Source organism: Bos taurus, chromosome 4 (assembly GCF_002263795.3).
Source record: "Bos taurus isolate L1 Dominette 01449 registration number 42190680 breed Hereford chromosome 4, ARS-UCD2.0, whole genome shotgun sequence".
Lineage (NCBI taxonomy): Eukaryota > Metazoa > Chordata > Mammalia > Artiodactyla > Bovidae > Bos > Bos taurus.
The window spans coordinates 20,589,742-20,610,002 of NC_037331.1; the positions used below are offsets into that span (position 1 = coordinate 20,589,742).

Below are 20,261 nucleotides of genomic sequence, written 5' to 3' on the forward strand. Positions count from 1 at the left end.
AAACAAAATGAGGATAGAACCTCATGTCTCTGACATTGTTATCAAATGAATTATCCTATCTTCTTTCTAATTTCCAATTCCAAAACTAATTGAAAGTTGAAAAGTTTAGTCTCTCAGTCATGTCTGACTCTTTGCAACCCCATGGACTGTAGCCTACAAGGCTCCTCCGTCCATGGGATTTTCCAAGCAAGAGTACTGGAGTGGGTTGCCATTTCCTTCTCCAGGGGATCTTCCCAACCCAGGGGTCAAACTCGGTTCTCCCACATCGTAGGCAGACGCTTTACCGTCTGAGCCACCAAGTGGCTAAAACTAATTGAAATGCAGTCAAATAAGGATTTAATAGCTCCAACATTAAGTGGAAAGATGAGGCAATGAGTTATTGCATTCCACAAAGGATCTTCTGCATAATTCAAGTTTCTTGAAATGTTAATAGGTGATCCATGAAAAGAAAATGGATTCCTTAGAAAAATAAATGTAGCAAATACTGGATTAAATGTATTAGGTGAATTTACTTAGGGCACCTGAGTAATAAAGCTGGAGTATTCCAGAGCTTCGTTCTTGGTCCTCATCTCTTTCCTGTTTATATGTACTCCTTTAGTGATTTCACTCATTCTTACTGCTTTAAATGTCATCTACGTACTATTCTAATGTATATTCCTAGCCCTGGCATGTCTCCTGAACTCTTAGACTCTTACATATGATAACATGCTTGACATCTCCCCCATGATGTCTAATAGCCTTTCAGACTTTCCACATCCAAAACTTAGTCCTAAGATTCTGCCCCAATCCTCTCAGTCTTGCCCATTTCATTAAAAAGAGCAACTCTGGCCTTCCATTTGCTCAGGGAAAAAAAAATTTTTAATGGATCTATTCTTGTCTCTATTCTTTATTCTACACCTTTTATCAGCAAATCTTGTTCCTTTTACTTCACATTATACCATGAAGGCACCCACTCTACCACTTCTATTAAATACATGGGTGCAAATCCCCAGCATCTCTTGCTTGAATTATGCAGTAGCCTCCTATCTGGAAGTCCTCTCTAGAGTTGTCTTTTATAAAATGCAGTTTCTATCATGTCATTTCTCTGTTCGGAACCCTCCAGCATCTTTACATCCTGAGCCAAAGCTCTCTCAATATCCTACATGGTCTGTAGCCCTCCAGCCCTGATTACTTCTCTGTTCTCCTCTGCTGTGCTGTGCTGTGCTTAGTCATTTCAGTTGTGTCTGACTCTTTGCGACCGCATGGACTGCAGCCCTGCCCAACCCCAGGCTCCTTTGTCCATGGGGATTCTATAGTCAAGAATACTGGAGTGGGTTGCCATACCTTCCTCCAGGGGATCTTCCCAACCCAGTGATTGAGCCTAGGTCTTCTGCATTGCAGGTGATTCTTTACCACCGAGCCACCAGGGAAGCCCAAGAATACTGGAGTGGGTAGCCTATCGCTTCTCCAGGGGATCTTCCCAACTCAGGAACTGGGGACTCCTGAATTGCAGGCAGATTCTTTACCAGCTGAGCTACCAGGGAGGCCCCTCATCTGCTGCTCTTTTTATTTATACTTCTTCCGCCACTGGGCTCCTCCTACTAACAGAGAAGCTTCATAAATGCAGAGAATCTGTCAGTGTGTTCAGTGTTATGCTGCAACGCCAATTAAAGAAGCTGGTACATAAAAGGTGCTTATTAAATATTTGCTGAATGAATGACTTAAGTAAAATAATCTGAGAGATGCATAAGGCACAGATGACCTAGTTATTGATTCCCACTCTTAGGAGTGAGTGAAGCTAAAGTTATCCACTAGCCGTTGAAGTTATTTACCACTTCTCTTCTAGCTTACAGTAGGTGAAACGTAACTTTGATTTCTAAATGAATACTTTTGTGTAGAAGTACACACACTACCAGGAATGTTAATAAAAATTTAAGATTCTTGTATATTGCAGTTGAAATAGAAATATCAACTGACGAGGCAAGAAATGAAGCCCTTAGGGAAAATGCTTGTGTTTAAATGATTGGTAAGTCTTTTTACTATCAGCACCAGACAGGTATTGGCTTAATATTAAGACTTGCTGAGAATATTAATGATTAACTGCTCAAGGTTGCATAACAAAAGTAGTCTAATTAACATAAACCTCTACAATATCTGTGTTCATATCCTTGCAAAAAACAGTGGATAAAGGCTATACTGTAAATGGGTTAAATTTCTCTAAGAATTTTTGTGAATTGTGGAGTGACTTTCAGAAGAATATTAAATTACATATATCATAATTGAATTTTAAGAAAAATATCATGCAATAAAAAAAATAAAAGCAAAACTAGTTCAAAGATTTTACAACATTGTAAGAATTTTTCCCATCACAATATAATTTTCAGAAAGTTTTAAAAAAGGCTTTCTTTCATGTATATCCTTAGTTGGAAATGAACTCTTCTAAAGCATATCTATTAAATCCTCCCGAGTCAACACCTGGCAAAGTTTTACTCCCATTAATGAGGCAACCAAGGAGATGGTAGAGCTGGTTAAAAGGTCATTTTATGATTCTGGGTATTGTTACACATGATTTAAAAAATGATGTAATAAGATTCCTGGGTCATTTACACAACCGCTTGCTGTCCTTCACAACAATAAAGTTATAACCTGTGAGGTTATCTTTTCTACCAGAGGGAGATCATTTATATCCCTACTGGAGATATACCAGTTAATATGAAACTTCACAGGTTACAGGCTTTAATTAATTATAAATGGGGAATCATACAAGGTTATAGTCTCTAGATCAGCACCCTCCAATAATAATGAAATGTCAACCACATATGTAATTCAAAAATTTCCAGTAGGCATATTTAAAAAAAGAAAGGATTTTAATAATAAGTTTTGTTTAGCTTAGTATACCAAAAATACTAGCAATTTAACACATAACAAATTATTTAAAGAGTTTACATACTTTTTTCACACTAAGTCTTGAAAATCTAGTATCCACTTTATAGTTACAGCCATCTCATTCTGACCAGCTACATTTCAAGTGCTCAGTAACCACACATGGAGAATGGCTAGCATATTGGACAGTGTAGTATTGGAAGGTCTTGTTAAATAGTGCCCTAGGATAATATTGAAAGGTCATGCTGTCCTTCTTTGGCTTTATTTGGGTTATTTTAGTTAATATTTCCAACTGGGGATTTAAGTCTTTTATTAGATCTCAGGACATTCAAGGATAACGAAGAGTATCTTTCTATAGCATTACTTCATTTAGGACAATAAATTAGTTTTTAAAAAGTTATTTTAAAGACACTTCTTGTCAACCATAAACATTATGTTGCTTAAACTTTATGCTAAAGAGTCTTTCTTAAAATTATAATTGAACTGTTCTAACAAAATCTATCATAGCACAGATAGTGACTAGAAGGTATTGAGGATACTGTGAGCCAGTTACTCTAAATCTATTATCTAATTCAATTCTCACAAAAATTCCTTAAGATATTATTAGCATTTTAGAGATGGGGAGGCTAAGAGAGTTTACATTAACTTGCCAAAGGCTACACAGGTTTTAGGAGGGACCAGAAATAAGACCCAGGCTTCTTAACAGCAAAGCCTGAGCCATTAACCAATATGCAATATACAGAGATGACTTCAAAATTAACTCTTGCAACCCATATTGACTAAATAACTATACATTTGTTATGGAAATTAAAAGTAAGGACTATCTTAGTCCTACTTTATAGGTTTGGCTTGGAAGCTTCTCTTTTTTGATAGATAATAGAAGAGATTAATTCTGATTCTATCATAAAATTTAGTTTTGAAGACCTTTTAGATTAAAATGGAAATGGAAACTGAAATGGCCAAAGGGAAAAGCTCTTTTTTTAATTTTTTTAAATAATTTTTATTAGAGTATAGCTGATTTACAATGTTGTATTACTTTCATGTGTACAGCAATGTGAATCAGTTATAAATACACGTATATTCATTCTTTTTTGCATACTTTTCCCATATAGATCATTACAGAGTATTAAGTAGAGTTCCCTGTGCTATAAAGTAGGTCCTTATTAGTTTTCAATTTTATAGTAGTGTGTATATCTCAAACTTCCAATTTACCCTTTCCACCCAAAACCCCTCTTTTCAAAAAGATTTTTTAAAAGATGTCTTCTTGAAAAAGGGCGGCCAAGGAAAATTAATGTGGTCTCAACACAATAGCTTGGCATTTTTTCCTTTTTTCTATTTTTTGGTTCAGTTTGTAGAAATAAGAGATTAGGCTTCCTCGATGGCTCAGCAGGTAAAGAATCTACCTGCAATGCAGGAGACACAGGAGATGCTGATTCGATCCCTGGGTCTTGAATATCCCCTGGAGAAGGAAATGGCAACCCACTCCAGTATTCTTGCCCTAAAATCCCATGGACAGAGGAGCCTGGCAGGCTACAGTCCAAAGGGTTGTAAAGAGTTGGACATGACTGAGCAACTAAGCACTTGTTCCCTGAATATGTGGTAGTAATGACTTATTAACTTTTCCTTGTCTAGAGCTTCCTAAGAGAGAAAACTTAGAATTAGTAATATATTTAGTGGTTATTTGTCTATTCAAGTTGTTTTTTCATCTTTTACTAATTTTGTCACTACATTTGTATATTATCCATTTAATGTGGTTTTCAATGTAGTATTAAATTATTATTCATAACTTGATATTTTCAATGTCTTCAGTTACTTCACATCATTTTGTGTGGTGTTTGCTTCATGCTTTTCTACTGATGATAAATTTTTTTCAAATGTATGTCTGACTGATCCTTAAAAAAATAGCTTGCAGTTTTATAAATCATATTTCTGTCTTCCATTTCATTTAATGACTATTTTATTATTTATTTTATTTGTTGCTGTAATCTGTTTATTGTTAATCATTTTCTATCTTTATTGAAAGGCTTAGTTCAGTTCAGTCGCTCAGTCCTGTCTGACTCTTTGTGACCCCATGAATCGCAGCACACCAGGCATCCCTGTCCATCACCAACTCCCGGAGTTCACCCAAACTCATGTGCATTGAGTCGGTGATGCCATCCAGCCATCTCATCCTCTGTCGTCCCCTTTTCCTCCTGCCCCCAATCCCTCCCAGCATCAGAGTCTTTTCCAATGAGTCAACTCTTCGCATGAGGTGGCCAAAGTACTGGAGTTTCAGCTTTAGCATCAGTCCTTCCAATGAATACCCAGGACTGATCTCATTCAGAATGGACAGGTTGGATCTCCTTGCAGTCGAAGGGACTCTCGAGAGTCTTCTCCAACACCACAGTTCAAAAGCATCAATTCTTCGACACTTAGCTTTCTTCACAGTCCAACTCTCACATCCATACATGACCACTGGAAAAACCATAGCCTTGACTAGACGGACCTTTGTTGGCAAAGTAATGTCTCTGCTATTGAATATGCTATCTAGGTTGGTCACAACTTTCCTTCCAAGGAGTAAGCATCTTTTAATGTCATGGCTGCAATAACCATCTGCAGTGATTTTGGAGCCCCCCAAAACAAAGTCTGACACTGTTTCCACTGTTTCCTCATCTATTTGCCATGAAGTGATGGGACCAGATGCCATGATCTTAGTTTTCTGAATGTTGAGCCAACTTTTTCACTCTCCTCTCTCACTTTCATCAAGAGGCATTTTAGTTCCTCATCACTTTCTACCATAAGGGTGGTGTCATCTGCATATCTGAGGTGATTGATATTTCTCTCAGCAATCTTGATTCCAGCTTGTGCTTCTTCCAGTCTAGTGTTTCTCATGATGTACTCTGCATATAAGTTAAATAAGCAGGGTGACAATATACAGACTTGACGTACTCCTTTTCCTATTTGGAACCAGTCTATTGTTTCATGTCCAGTTCTAACTGTTGCTTCCTGACCTGCATACAGATTTCTCAAGAGGCAGCTCAGGTGCTCTGGTATTCCCATCTCTTTCAGAATTTTCCACAGTTTATTGTGATCCACACAGTCAAAGGCTTTGGCATAGTCAATAAAGCAGAAATAGGTATTTTCTGGAACTCTCTTGCTTTTTCAATGATCCAGAAGATGTTGGCAATTTGATCTCTGGTTCTTCTGCCTTTTCTAAAACCAGCTTGAACATCTGGAAGTTCACGGTTCACGTATTGCTGAAGCCTGGCTTGGAGAATTTTGAGCGTTACTTTACTAGCGTGTGAGATGAGTGCAATTGTGCAGTAGTTTGAGCATTCTTTGGCATTGCCTTTTTTGGGGATTGGAATGAAAACTGACCTTTTCCAGTCCTGTGACCACTGCTGAGTTTTCCAAATTTGCTGGCATATTGAGTGCAGCACTTTCACAGCATCATCTTTCAGGATTTGAAATAGCTCAACCGGAATTCCATCACCTCCACTAGCTTTGTTCGTAGTGATGCTTTCTAAGGCCCACTTGACTTCACATTCCAGGATGTCTGGCTCTAGGTGAGTGATCACACCATCGTGATTATCTGGGTCGTGAAGATCGTTTTTGTATAGCTCTTTGTGTATTCTTGCCACTTCTTCTTAATATCTTCTGCTTCTATTAGGTCCATACCATTTTTGTCCTTTATTAAGCCCATCTTTGCATGAAATGTTCCTTTGATATCTCTAATTTTCTTGAAGAGATCTCTAGTCTTTCCCATTCTGTTGTTTTCCTCTATTTCTTTGCACTGGTTGCTGAGGAAGGCTTTCTTATCTCTCCTTGCTATTAAAGGCTTAGATACTTAATATTCTTTTTTACACTTTAAACAATGTTTTCAAAACTATACATTTTCCTCTATTCACTGCTGTATAAGCTTTGAATTGTCTCCTAGGATGAGAAGTTCACATTCTATAATACTTCATTATGTTCTTTCAGCTCCACTTGCAGTTTGCTCAAACTTATGTCCATTGAGTCAGTGATGCCATCCAACCATCTCGTCCTCTGTCGTTCACTGCTCCTCCTGCTTCATCTTTCCCAGCAGCAGGGTCATTTCCAATAAGTTGGCTTTTCCCATCAGGTGGCCAAAGTATTGGAGCTTCAGCATCAGTCCTCCCAGTGAATATTCAAGGCTGATTTCCTATAGAATTGACTGGTGTATTTTGTTCAAAATGCCACAGATATAACCATAAATGATGAAAAAATATATGAAAATATTTACAGTGATTATGCAGAGTAGAAAATTTAAAATATTTTCTAAATTTATTTTAGAAATATTTTCTAAATTTTTCAAAATTTTCTTCTAAATTTTTTAATATATTCTTCAGTTTATGCATTACTTTAGCAAGTAGAAAAGAAACAATAAATGCTAATAAGTAATGTTAATAAAAATTAAAACCAAGGTAAAATTATCCTTCTCAAAAACAAATTTGTACCGCAGATTGTCCTTTTAAAATTTTGTCAAGTATTTTCATATTTTAAGAATCAAATTTTATGTTTCCTACCTGAGGTTGGCCTAGAGCAGTGAATATTTTCATACCTGGTAGATATTTATAGGTGGAATATTAAACTTTATTATTTTCAGAAAAGTTGAGCCAAACCAAAAGTTGGCTCTTTCGGGAAGAGTTTTGAAAAAAAAAAATTATGTTAAAAGGAAAAGAGTTCAAAAATAAGTCCTACTACCTGAAATAATGCTGTAAATGACTGTGGTTTCTGAGACGGAAATAAATATGTAGAGGGGGAAGCGAACCATGAAAATACCGCCAGCCAAACTGCTCAACCCAGACCCATGTAGCAGGAAGTGTCCTGGGAAGAGAGGATCTGGTCAAATGAAACAATTGCATATCAGCCGTCAAGCCTTAACATTCAAATCACATTACCCTTAGAGCTGAAATAAACGACTTCTTTTCTTCATATTGGGCTTTAATCCTCTGACTAACAAACTGGGACTGGGGACTAAATCATCTTGAAAGTCCTATTCATCTTTCAGTTTCTATCTGTGATTTCACATTTGTTTAATTATGAGGAAATTCACTACCCAACATATGTAAACCTACTTACCACCAAAATCATGCAGAGTTATTTTATATGTAGATAAAATAACCAAAGAGCAAAATCAAAGCTGTAAGATTATTAGAACACAATATGACCAACTATTTTTAGCTCAGTGTGGAAAGGCCCACTTTTTTTTTTTTTCTAGAATCCTCGCTGCAGGTGAACAAGGTTGGCACTAAAATGCAGCACCTGGAATATCCCCTCCACAACCTTGGAAAGGCCCACTTAAGGAGGAGAAATGTCTACACACAATCACCAACAGTCTTGGAAAAAATATTTGTAACACATACACAAGACAAGGAGTTAATATTCCTAATATACACAGTGATTAAAGAAATGGATTAAAGAATTAAAGATTAAAAAAGATTAAAGAAACCATACAATATGTAAATATATAAATAATATGAACATAAAAGTCATAGAATACCTATAGACAGCCAATGAGTATAAGGAAATACGCTCAACTTTCCTCTTAGCCAGGAAATGCAAATGAAGACCAAATACAGTATGATATCATACCCAGTAGATTTATAATAATTAAAATAAGAGCACTAAATACTGGCTAGGGTCTGTGGAAATATATAGTGAACAGTTTTTAGAACCATTACTATAAAGTGGGCATAATATACTTGGCAAACACTTTAGAATATCAATCAATTATTTAAAAAATAAAAATATAATTTGAGGGTCTTTGCTGGTGGTCCAGTGGTTAAGACTCGGAGCTTCTAATGCAGGGGATCCAGGTTTGAACTCTGGTCTGGGAATTAAGAGACTACATGCTGCTGTAGCATACACACACACACATGCACACACACATATATACACATACATACACAGATATAATTTGAACAATCACTCTCACTTCTAGGAAATCTATTCTTCAGAAAGAGTGCTATTTATAGACAAAGTTATGTATAGAACACTGCAGCTTTAAGTATTATTTATAAACCAAGAAACCTGGAAGTTAAAACTAAAGATACACCAATATAAAATAATGCATCAATATAATGTGTTACAAGATGGCAATTTTTTAATGAAATACACATATACTCACCTGAAAAAGTAATACATGATAGGTAAAAATTGCAAGATAAAACCAAAGGCATACTCTTTGGGCATGTGTTGCATATTTATATGTATGTGTATGCATGTGTGCACATGAGTAGTTATGTATTTATACCTGTACGTGCTTTAGTCTGGGTGTTTATAATGATGGTGATGAGGAGGAGGACCGATGGCAGCTGATATTTACTAGGTCCTTACCTTTTGTTAGGCATTATCCTAAGCACTTTACATGGATTCATTTAACTAATCCTCAGAACTATCCAATGCGTTAGAGTAGTAGTCTCCCTTTTTAGAGACCACAAACAATTTGCCCAAATCACACAGTTAGGTGACAGAGCTGGAATTGATTTCAACAGTTGTTCTTCAGAACCCACATCTCTTAAACCTTTCATTAAACTTCTCTAAACAGGTTCGGCCTGAAGCAAGACAGTAGATCACCGACATGGCCTGATACATGGTCTTGTAGGCTCCCAAGGACCCTAGCCTCTCTTCTCTGAGTCATCCATGAGCAGTTTGAGAGCCCTGGGGCATTTTTTAAAGGCTCTGGCTCCTTTTCTTCTCCAGCAATGTGTAGCTGAAATCTGTCTTTGATACCTCTACTGAATACGATCGAAGGTTAGTGATTTTAAAATATTAAGGTCCTATTAGGTGAGAAATTGGAGAAGGAAATGGCAACCCATTCCAGTGTTCTTGCCTGAAGAATCCCAGGGATGGCGGAGCCTGGTGGGCTGCCGTCTATGGGGTAGCACAGAGTCGGACACAACTGAAGCGACTTAGCAGCAGGTGAGAAATAGCTTTTGAAGAAGATACTGTCACTGTATGATGGGAAGCTTTATGTTAGCCCCACAAGAATGCTGATTTAATTCTGAGATTGGTGAGAATATTGAGAATTGAGTTGAAAACGGTGAGAGAAAATGTTCTTTATTTGCATACAGTTGTACAACAGTGGGGAGCTAGAGATAGACCTACTCCTGTGCTCATGATCAATAGTCAAACAACTGCATTAAGAATAGGTAAAGGCCCAGGACTAACCTGCTGCTTACATTTCTCTTTGTGAAAGTTTTGAGGAATGAAGTGAATATAAAAAACAAAATAAACTAAAATGATGCCCTCATCAGGATCACGTGGAGATGATCCAGCATTACTTTAGAAAAACACAGCAATGATTTCCAAAGCTAATTCAAACCAGATGCAGTTTAAAACTCACGGAAAGTAGTTTTCCAGTGAGAAAAAAAATTGTCTCTTTCAGGGAATTTCAGGACAACTTTTAGAATCACTCAATTGTGCTGCATTTTTATATCATTCTGTACAGCAAATATGTTTCTAAAAAGTCTTCAAAACAATTATTTTGTCAGTTATACATAGGCATTGCTATTTACAGTTTATTTATTTCTATTTTCCTTCCAGTGTTATTGAGATATAATTGACATACAGCACTGTGTAAGTTTAAGGTATACAGCAGAGTGATTTGACTTACAACATCATAAAATGATTACACAATAAGTTTAGTAAACATTCATGATCTCATATAGATACAAAATTTAAAAAAAATTTTTTTCTTCTTGGTGAGAACTCTTAGATTTACTCTCTTATATAACATACAACAGGGTTAATTATATTTATCATGTTATACATTACATCCCTAGTAGTTATTTATCTTACAAATGGAATTTTGTTTCTTTTGACTAACTTCATCCAGTTCCCCTCCTCCTACCCCCTCACCACCTCTGGTAACCACATCAGAAAGGGAAAGAAGCCAAGAGTTATGCTGTCATATCGGAAAGACTGCTTGGCAGGAACCTCCAGTGTTCATCAGCGTCTCAACAGTCTCCTTCAGATTTTAGCACTCATAACTTAAAATATTTAATTATCATGAACTTCCAAATGTCACTAATTTTCACTGGGTATTTTAGTGTAGAAAATTCTCCCTAAAACAAATGACTCATCAATTTAAACCATATCCATACTAACCAATTTTAGGTTAGTAAAATCTTTTGAGGACATTGTTCCCTGTACTGTCTTTTGGAAATTGTAAACAAACAAAAAATAAAACAAACAAACAAAAACCCCTTTCTCTTTCGTTGCAAAGCTACTTGATTATAATAAATATTTATTACTTGACAGTTAAATTTTGAAATTGCTCAATGAGAGAGAAAGCAATTTTTACAGCCAGGAGCTGCCCCACATAAACTCAGAGAGGAAGAAATCTTGCCAATGCTTCCTACAAATGTGGAAAAGCAGCCCACACCTGCCAGTTGTTTTGGAAATGGGAGACATGTGTCAGACCATGCTTCATCCCGAATGCAGCGGCCGGCCTTTTGGACTGACATTATAAACTCTTCCAAATGTATCTAGCCATGCAGTGCTAAGAGCTTTATTCATTTCATAAATATTTCAGAATGCAATTATTGCAGAATGATTTTTTAAACCTTACAAAGCCCAAGCTTAAAATTTTTAAAGGAAAAGTTTTTATAATAGAAGAATCTAAATCTTTTACAAAAGTTGACTTAAGAGAATAGGGACCTCTGTATTCCTGTCACTCAACAACAGCATTGCTACCACTGTATCAGTTTCATTTCCTCTAACCTTCCCTTGCTTTCCTCCTGGTGTACTTGAACCTAAATCCCAGACACTGTGTTGTTTTATTCATAAATATTTTATTATATCTCTATATGAGAATGAGATACTTTTATCTTTTTAACCTCTTATTACTAAGGAGTATATACATTGTAATATTGCCCTGATTTAAATAATTAAATATTGCACTACTTAACAAAGGCCATGAATGCAAGAGGATAGTAATTAAGACCACTGGAAAGAATGTAGCCGAAAGGAAAGGAATTTTCCCCATTTTTCTGCCTTCTCTTTAAGTACTTACTTACCATGCTGTTTTCTTCTTCCAGTTTCCTTGATTCATTAGGCAAATATGTTTTCTGGGTCATTATAAACTTAGAAACTAAAAAAAGGTGGCCAACATAAATGCAATATGAAGCAGATAATTCTTAATTTTTTTAACAGGTTTTAAGGGTGAACGATTTCAGGTTGTAGCAACAAGTATTTTTCTGTACATTCTTAAACCAGACTGTAATAAAATAGTAAATAAGTAACCCAGGTTTTACAATTCATGTGAAACACTTCCTGTGTTAAACATTTTTCTTTCTGTCACACAAACTAAAGAACATACAGGAAAAATGCAACAAGAACTACTATATTCATCTTCAATAATTCCCTCTGTGCTATTCTTGAGGCCCCTGAATTTCTTTAAAACACTACATAATGTTTATTAGAGTAGATCTAAATTTTATATATTGATATACCAACATTTTAAAAAACTCAGTCATATAGATGGATGAATGGATGCATGGATGGATGGATAGATAGGATTTTTCAGGCAAGAGTACTGGAGTGGGGTGCCATTGCCTTCTCCGAGGTATATAGATAGATGGGTAGATTTTTAAAAATTTGTTGCTATTTTTATTTTTGTTTGCTTTGGGATTTTGGATCTCAAGTGCACAGAATTGAATTGATTATACTCCTTGTTTCCTGGCAAATTTTTATTGTCAACCAGTGCATCTTCTCTTTATTTCATGATTTTTCTCATTCATTTCTGCATCATCAACCCCCTCCAAACCCCACCAGGCTCCTACTCACATGCAGTTAATGTACACTCTTCCAATCCACATTCCACGGGGTTTGTAGTCATTTGCAATGTGAGCATTCATGAAATTTATTTTTGTTAATGTACATATGCTCTTATTGGCACAACTGGCATCACATGCTGTTTGTTACTATTCTATTCAACTTCATAGTTATGAAATCTGCTTACACTGCTATCTTTTCCATGCTGATCATTGCCTCAAGCATAAGGATTCCTCTCATGCATATTAATACACTGCATGTTACTTATACCTAAAAGCAATTTACCTATTTTTCAACTCCTAGATTGCCTTCAACTTTTTCCAGCACAATATACTTTGATAGGCATCACTCTACATGTCTCCCTGAGCATCTGTGAAGAACATCACTCAAGTCCACACTCAGGAGTGAACTTGGGAGCACAACAAATATGCCTACGATTTTCACTCAGTACTGCCAGACTCACTCGAGATGTTTACATCGTGTTAGAACTGCCCGTCTCAATATTATATGAGATTATTTCCTCACATCCTTGCCAGCCTTTGATGTTATCTTTCTAATTTTTAACAACCTGATGGTGTAACAGCAGTGGAGTCATACCAGTGTTAGAGGTTATGTGTGTGACATCAGAGAAGGCAATGGCACTTCAGTACTCTTGCCTGGACAATCCCGTGCATGGAGGAGCCTGGTAGGCTGCAGTCCATGGGGTCACGAAGATCAGACATGACTGAGCGACTTCACTTTCACTTCTCACTTTCATGCCTTGGAGAAGGAAATGGCAACCCACTCCAGTGTTCCTGCCTGGAGAATCCCAGGGATGGCGGAGCCTGGTGGGCTGCCGTCTATGGGCTTGCACAGAGTGGGACACGACTGAAACGACTTAGCAGCAGCAGCAGTGTGACATCAGGGCTTCCTTGGTGGCTCAGCAGTAAATAATCTGCCTACAATATAGGAGCCGTGGGAGTTGTGGGTTCAGTCCCTGGGTTGGGAAGATGCCCTGGAGAAGGGCCTGGCAACCCACTCCAGTATTCTTGCCTGGACAATCCTATGGGCAGAGGAACCTGGTGGGCTACAGTCCATGGGGTCACAAAGAGTTGGTTAAGACTGAAGCGACTGAGCATGCAAGCATATGTGGCCTCAAATTCTCATTCCACCCCTAAATACTTGTGCAACTTTCTGTTCCTGGTTTCCTAATTTGGAAAAGGAGACAATAATGATGCCTAGTTCATGGAGTTGCTCTAAGGTCAGAACAGAACAGTTATACTTTAAAAGCACTTAGAGTAGTGGCACTCAAATATTGGATGTGTATGTAGAGCTGTCAATTAATAATGAGTGCCCAAATAAGCATTCTTTGTATATGCTCCATATCTTTACATTACTTTACATTTCCATAACATTCCTTGACTTTATTCTTGCTGCATGTGTTTTATTTGCATGTATTCTTGATATCCTTATTTACAGAAATTAAAAGCTTTTCACTCAGTCTGCCCGCATCTTCAATTTTATCTTTGTCGTCCTATTTTAAGGCCATATCTTTAGTTCCATGTAGTCAAAGCTATCATTTTGTCCCTTTATATTTTGTGCTACTTTTGGTATTAATAAATTTTTCTATTTGGAAATCATAGACACATTCAATTATATATATATTTAATTCTTATGACTTTGTATTTTGTATCACATTATTCTAATCATTTCATAATCTTATTAAACTTTCTTGTTCTATCAGTTTGTCAGTAGGAGTCTTAAACTTTTAATTTTCAAATAAGCATCTGCAGATAATGAGTTTTAATTCTTTCTAGCAATTCTTAATCTCTTCTATTTCTTCTTCTGGTCTTGTATTGTCCATGATTTCCTGTACCCACTTGAGCATTACTGAGATACTAGGGCTCCTATTGCCTTTTCTTATTAGTTTTTGCCATTCTCAAATGAAATCCTTCTAAAATGTTCCCACTTGATATGTTATTGCTATAATTTATTATTATATAATTAGGTTAAGAAAGTTCCCTTTTCCCAAACCTACCTAATTTTCTAAAAATGTTGACATAAAGAGATTTTTTTTAATATATTGAGATTATCTTATTTTTTCTTTGAAACAAAAATCATTTTTTAGTTGGTTGGATAAAAGTTTAGATCTGATATGGTGTTAATGTTCACAAGTGAAAATGAACTGTAATTTTATTTTCTCGAACTGCCCTTATTGAGGTTTATATTCTGTAATTGCTTCATGGAAATAATTTTAGCAGTTTTTCTTTTTTCCTCCTTTCTAGATCTATTAGTATACAATATAGGATATACATGGTAAAACTCACATATAAAACTTTTTGTACCTGGTACTTTATGGAAGAAAAGTTTTTGCTTTTTAAGGGGCCTTGTTTACTCAACATGTGTGTATTGGTCAATTAAGAATTTCTATTTCTTCTTTTGGTAATTTTAACATTTTACATTTTTCTAGAAATATAATTTTACTTTGAATTTCAAATGTATTGAAATTTATTTAGAATACTTTTGATTTTTAAAATACTTATGTTATTCTGTACTTAGATTACTTTTACAAATTACGTGTTATCTCCTAGAACTAAGAACTGCATACTCCTCCAAGGTCCTGTCAACTCTCACTATCTTTGATTCTAAGATTAAAAAACCATAGTCTTACTGAGGTACATCCAAATACATGTCAAATCAATTTACTGTTCTTCAGGAAGGACCTGGATGAGTTAGTACTAGGGCTTCCCTGGTACCTCACCTGGTAAAGAATCTGCCTGTAATGCAGGTGACCCCGGTTTGATTCCTGGGTGGGGAAGATCCCCAGGAGAAGAGATACGCTACCCACTGCAGTATTCATGGGCTTCCCCGGTGGCTCAACTGGTAAAGAATCTGCCTGCAATGCCGGAGACATCAACCCACTCCGGTATTCTTGCCTGGAGAATTTCCCCATGGAACAGAGGAGCCTGGCGGGCTACAGTCCATGGGGTCGCAAGGAGTTGGACACAACTGAGCAACTAAGCACAACACAGCACGTTAGTACTGACTGGTAGAGGCTGGGACGATCTCTGTGGTTTAGATGGTGAGTTCAGCACTTCAGTAGCCTAGGTTCAGATGCCAACTCAGCACTTATTACAAAAGTGACTTTGGACAGATTTCTTATCCCACCTCTATCTCAGTTACTCTGTCATGAAAAGGGAGATGAAGACTTCCCTGGTGGTCCAGTGGGTAAGACTCCACACTTTTACTGCAGGGGGCATGGGTTTAATCCCTGGTTAGGGAAGTTCCACATGCTACAGTGGTGAGGCAAAAAAAAAAAAAGGGAGCTGATAATAGTAGCACCTGTCTGACATGATTGTTGCACGACTAGGTTGGCAGTGCGTGTGAAAACACTTAAACAGCACATGGGACACACAAAATCCTCTAAGTAAAAGGTGTTCGTTTACGATTTAAAGTCAAATCTGAAGATACTAATGTGTGAAAGTGAAAGTTAGTTGCACAGTCATGTCCGACTCTTCGATTCCAAGGACTACAGCTTGTCCCGCTCCTCTGTCCACGGAATTCTCCAGGCAAGAGGACTGCAGTGGGTTGCCATTTCCTTCTCCAATACTAATTTGTATCTTGTTTCATTTTTCTTTCACTTACATTTTAAGAAAAACTTTCCAATCATTCTATATTATTCTAAACCTTTTAGTAATTTTTAAATGTTATCAAATCCTCTCATATCATCTATTGATATAATTATATATCAATAATCTTGAAGATGAGCCTATTATTGCACACATATAGCAATGCAGATGTATCATATATTTAATTATAAAAGATTTAGGAATAATAATTTTTTAAAATCCTTAAATAATACTGAATTTTATAAACCAAGACATGACTAAATGCCAAGATTATACCATGTTCCCAACATAGTAGATTAAATTAATGTTAAAATCAGTTGACTCGTTTCCAAAGAAGACATAGATGGCCAATGGTTGTATGAAAAAATGCTCAGCATCACTAATCATCAAGAAAATACAAATCAAAACCACAATGAGATATCATCTCATACCTGTCAGAATGCATATTATCAGGAAGACAACAAATAACTAGTAGCATTTGGCTTCCCTGCTGGCTCAGTGGTAAAGAATCTGCCTGCCAGTGCAGGAGACATCAGGGTTGGATCCCTCATCGGGAAAGATCCCTCATGCTATGGAGCACCCGAGCCCATGTGCCACAGCTTCTGAGTCTGTGTGCTACAGCCCCGGAGCTGAAACTACTGAGCCCATGTGCTGCAACCCTGAAACCTGTGTACCCTAGAGCCTGTGATCTGCAACAAAAAAGCCCCTACAGTGAGAAGCCTATGCACTGCAACTAGAGAGAGGTCTCTGCTCATCACAGCTAGAGAAAAGCCTGCACAACATCAAAGACCCAGCACAGCCAAAAATAAATGAATAAATTAGTAAAATCAATTTTTAAAAAATAACGAGCTTTGGTAAGGATGTGAAGAAAAGGGAACTCTTTTGCCCTGTTAGTGGGAATGTAAATTGGTACAGCCACTGTGGAAAACAGTATGGAGGTTCCTCAAAAAAGTTAATTCTATGGATTCTACCATAGAATCCAGCAATTCCACTTCTGGGTATTTTTCCAAAGAAGGGAAAAAAACACTAACTCAGAAAGATACATGCACACCTATATTCATTGCGACATTATTTGCTGTAGCCAAGCTATCAAAGGAACCTAAGTGTCTGTCGAAAGATGAATGGATAAAGAAGATGTGGTATATATGTATACAATGAAATACTGCTCAGCCATAAAAATGAATGAAATCTGGTCATTTTCAACAATATGTATGGGCCTAGAAGGTATTATGCTAAGTGAAATAATAAGACAGAAATACTGTATAATTTCACTTATATGTAGAATCTTCTAAAAAATGAACAAATAGAACAAAAGAACAATTCATAAATACAGAGAACAAACAGGTGGTTGCCAGAGGGGGTAGGGTTTGGGGGGATGAGTGAAAGAGGTGAGGTAGATTAAGAGTTACCAAAAAAATGAGTCATGGGGATGAAATGTACAGCAAGAGGAATACAGTCAATTCTATTGTTATATTTTTGATGGTGACAGATGATAACTAGACATATCATGGTGATCATGTGTAATGTGTAGAAATATTGAGTCAGTGTTTTGTACCAGAAACTAACAGTAATGTAGATCAATTATACTTCAGTTAAAAAAAAATACATAGACACTGGGAAGAAATGCATCAAAATGCTAGTGATGGTTATCTCTATGGGGTGGGGATTATGGGTTATTGTTAATCTTTATGTATTTATGCATGTCTTGTAACATTAGAAAGAAGACAATAAAGGTCATTTAAAAAGTTTAATGTTCAGATGATTCTTAATATTACATGTCAAATATGTAAGAATTGATACGGAAGTTTTGAAGAAAATAGTGAGGACCTACCATAGCAGAAATTAAAGGAAAATGTAATTATTGTGATAAAAGAAGCATGCCACAATGAATACATAAATCAGTAGATGGAATAGAAAGCTTAGAAATAAGAATTTCATATATGATATATATTATCTTTCAAATCAACACATAGACACGAGTAGATACTATTTGATCTAGAAATCCCACTTTTGAAATCTATTCTACAGAAATAGTGACACATGAATAAAGAATAATACATATGGAAGATTATTGACATGTTATTTAAATTGATGCTTTTGAAAGTAACTAGAAGTATATAATTGGGGAATGGTATATTAATACAGTGGAATACAAAGCAGTTACTATTTTTAATAAGGTTCTATATATCCTTACCTGAAATGATGTTTATAATTTATTAATAATTTTTAAAGCAAGCTACATATGAATATAGACTCCATTTTGGTTGAAATACGTATGTGAATATATGTGTTTGTGGGTGAATAATAACATACATTTATTGAGAGTTCACTATCTGCCAAGAATTTTTTCAAGTTTATCTATGTTAACTGACTTACTCCACACAGCAATCCTACCATGTGGTACCCCCATTTTAGAGATGAGAAAACTGAGGTGCCACAGGTTACGCAGCTCAAATTGACCGAGCAGGGAACTGAATATAGGACAGTTGAGTCCAAACTGTGCTTTTAACCACTGACGTACATAGAGATGGGTGAATGCGAGGGTGAACAGAGACGGCTAGACAGAAAGTCATAAAGATGATTCATGGATATGTCTGTAACGATGAAAAACTTGAAAAAATTGTGCATCAGATTGTTAAAACGCATCCTCTACAAAGTGGACTTCAGTGGGCCAGGTGGGCATTCACTTCTAAAATAATACAATGTTTGTCAAAATAGAAAGAAAGATGTGATTATGGGTGAGTGTGACTCTCTCATAATTTTTTTGAATAAAAATAAAAGGTAAAATTATATTCTCAAAGACTCTAAAATGACACATGATTTGTTCATGCCTTACAAATCAGGGTTTCTCAAAGGTGAGGACAGGGCTTTTGAAAATTCTACATTGATTTCAGCTCCACCCGCCCAGTGAAAAGATCTATGTATTAATATTACAGATGATAAAACAAACTGCATATCAAAATGTATAGTTTCATTTCATGATCTTATTTTTGGTTAAAATGTTATCAAACCTTATCCTTAGGTTGTGTGATTAGGGATCATTTTAATCTCATTCATAATTGGTACTTTCAAAATTGTCTTCAATGAACATATGTAACTATTATAATCAGAAAAAGCACAATAAAAATAGTAGAAAAAAACAAAAGAACTCTGCCCTCTTTTTATAAGACCTCCAAGTATCCCAGTGCCCCACGATTTCCTTGGTGAGGGAAATTGTCTTCCATTTTTCCTCTGTGGGCCTCAGCAAGAAGCGTGAGTTCCAGGCGTCCAGGGAACAGTTATTGAATGACTTATTTTGAATCTTGGTCATTTCAGGAGAGAGACTGGGTAGACATGGAAGAGGTGAAATCTAAGAGTAAAAGGACTACCAGTCAGATTGCTCAGCTTAAACTGATAGAAACAGATACTGAGTCAAGAAGACAATTAGCTAAAGGAAGTGACCTCCGGTCAGTGAGAAGGGTTCAGTCAAGCCTTAACTTTTCAGCAATCTGCTCTTTGGTTTAGGTGAGTTAATTAACCCTAATTTTGCAAGTACCTGTACAAGAAAATGATGATCTGATCATGTCTGATTTCTATTATTCTCTATGATCACAGTTCTGCCATTCAAATGCCCTAAATAATTGTTGACGTATTTCTTGAAAATTTTAGGTTATCTCTCACAAGATGGTAAACTCAGGGTTACAAACAAAACTAAATAAAACACTCATCATGATTATTAGTAAATAGTTATATTTAGAAAAATCAGGCAAAAAAATAAACTGTTCAAGCAGCTTTAGCCTCAATTCTGTCATAGTTTTAAAGCTAGAATCCTCCTCAGACCCCTATTTGCATAAAAATAAGCTTAAAACAAAAATTATCATTTTAAGATCATAAATTTCTGTAAGACCTTGGACCCTCAATCTTCTTTTGGTCATGTGCATTCTCTAATATGTAAATTCCTAAAATAGTGATGATGTCTCAATAATCTCATATGGGTTAGCTATTTCCTATATAATAATAATAATAAATGAT

The 20,261-nt window shown here is 36.2% G+C and overlaps 1 long non-coding RNA gene across 1 annotated transcript in view; it reads right to left on the minus strand.

Moving 5' to 3' along the window:
• Nucleotides 1-14: 14 nt before the first annotated feature.
• Nucleotides 15-20,261, minus strand: part of LOC104971960 (uncharacterized) — a 35,535-nt gene continuing 15,288 nt past the window's right edge. The window contains exon 3 of the long non-coding RNA XR_805966.4: nucleotides 15-19,599. This is a non-coding gene — a long non-coding RNA (uncharacterized lncRNA). The remainder of the gene's footprint in view (nucleotides 19,600-20,261) is intronic.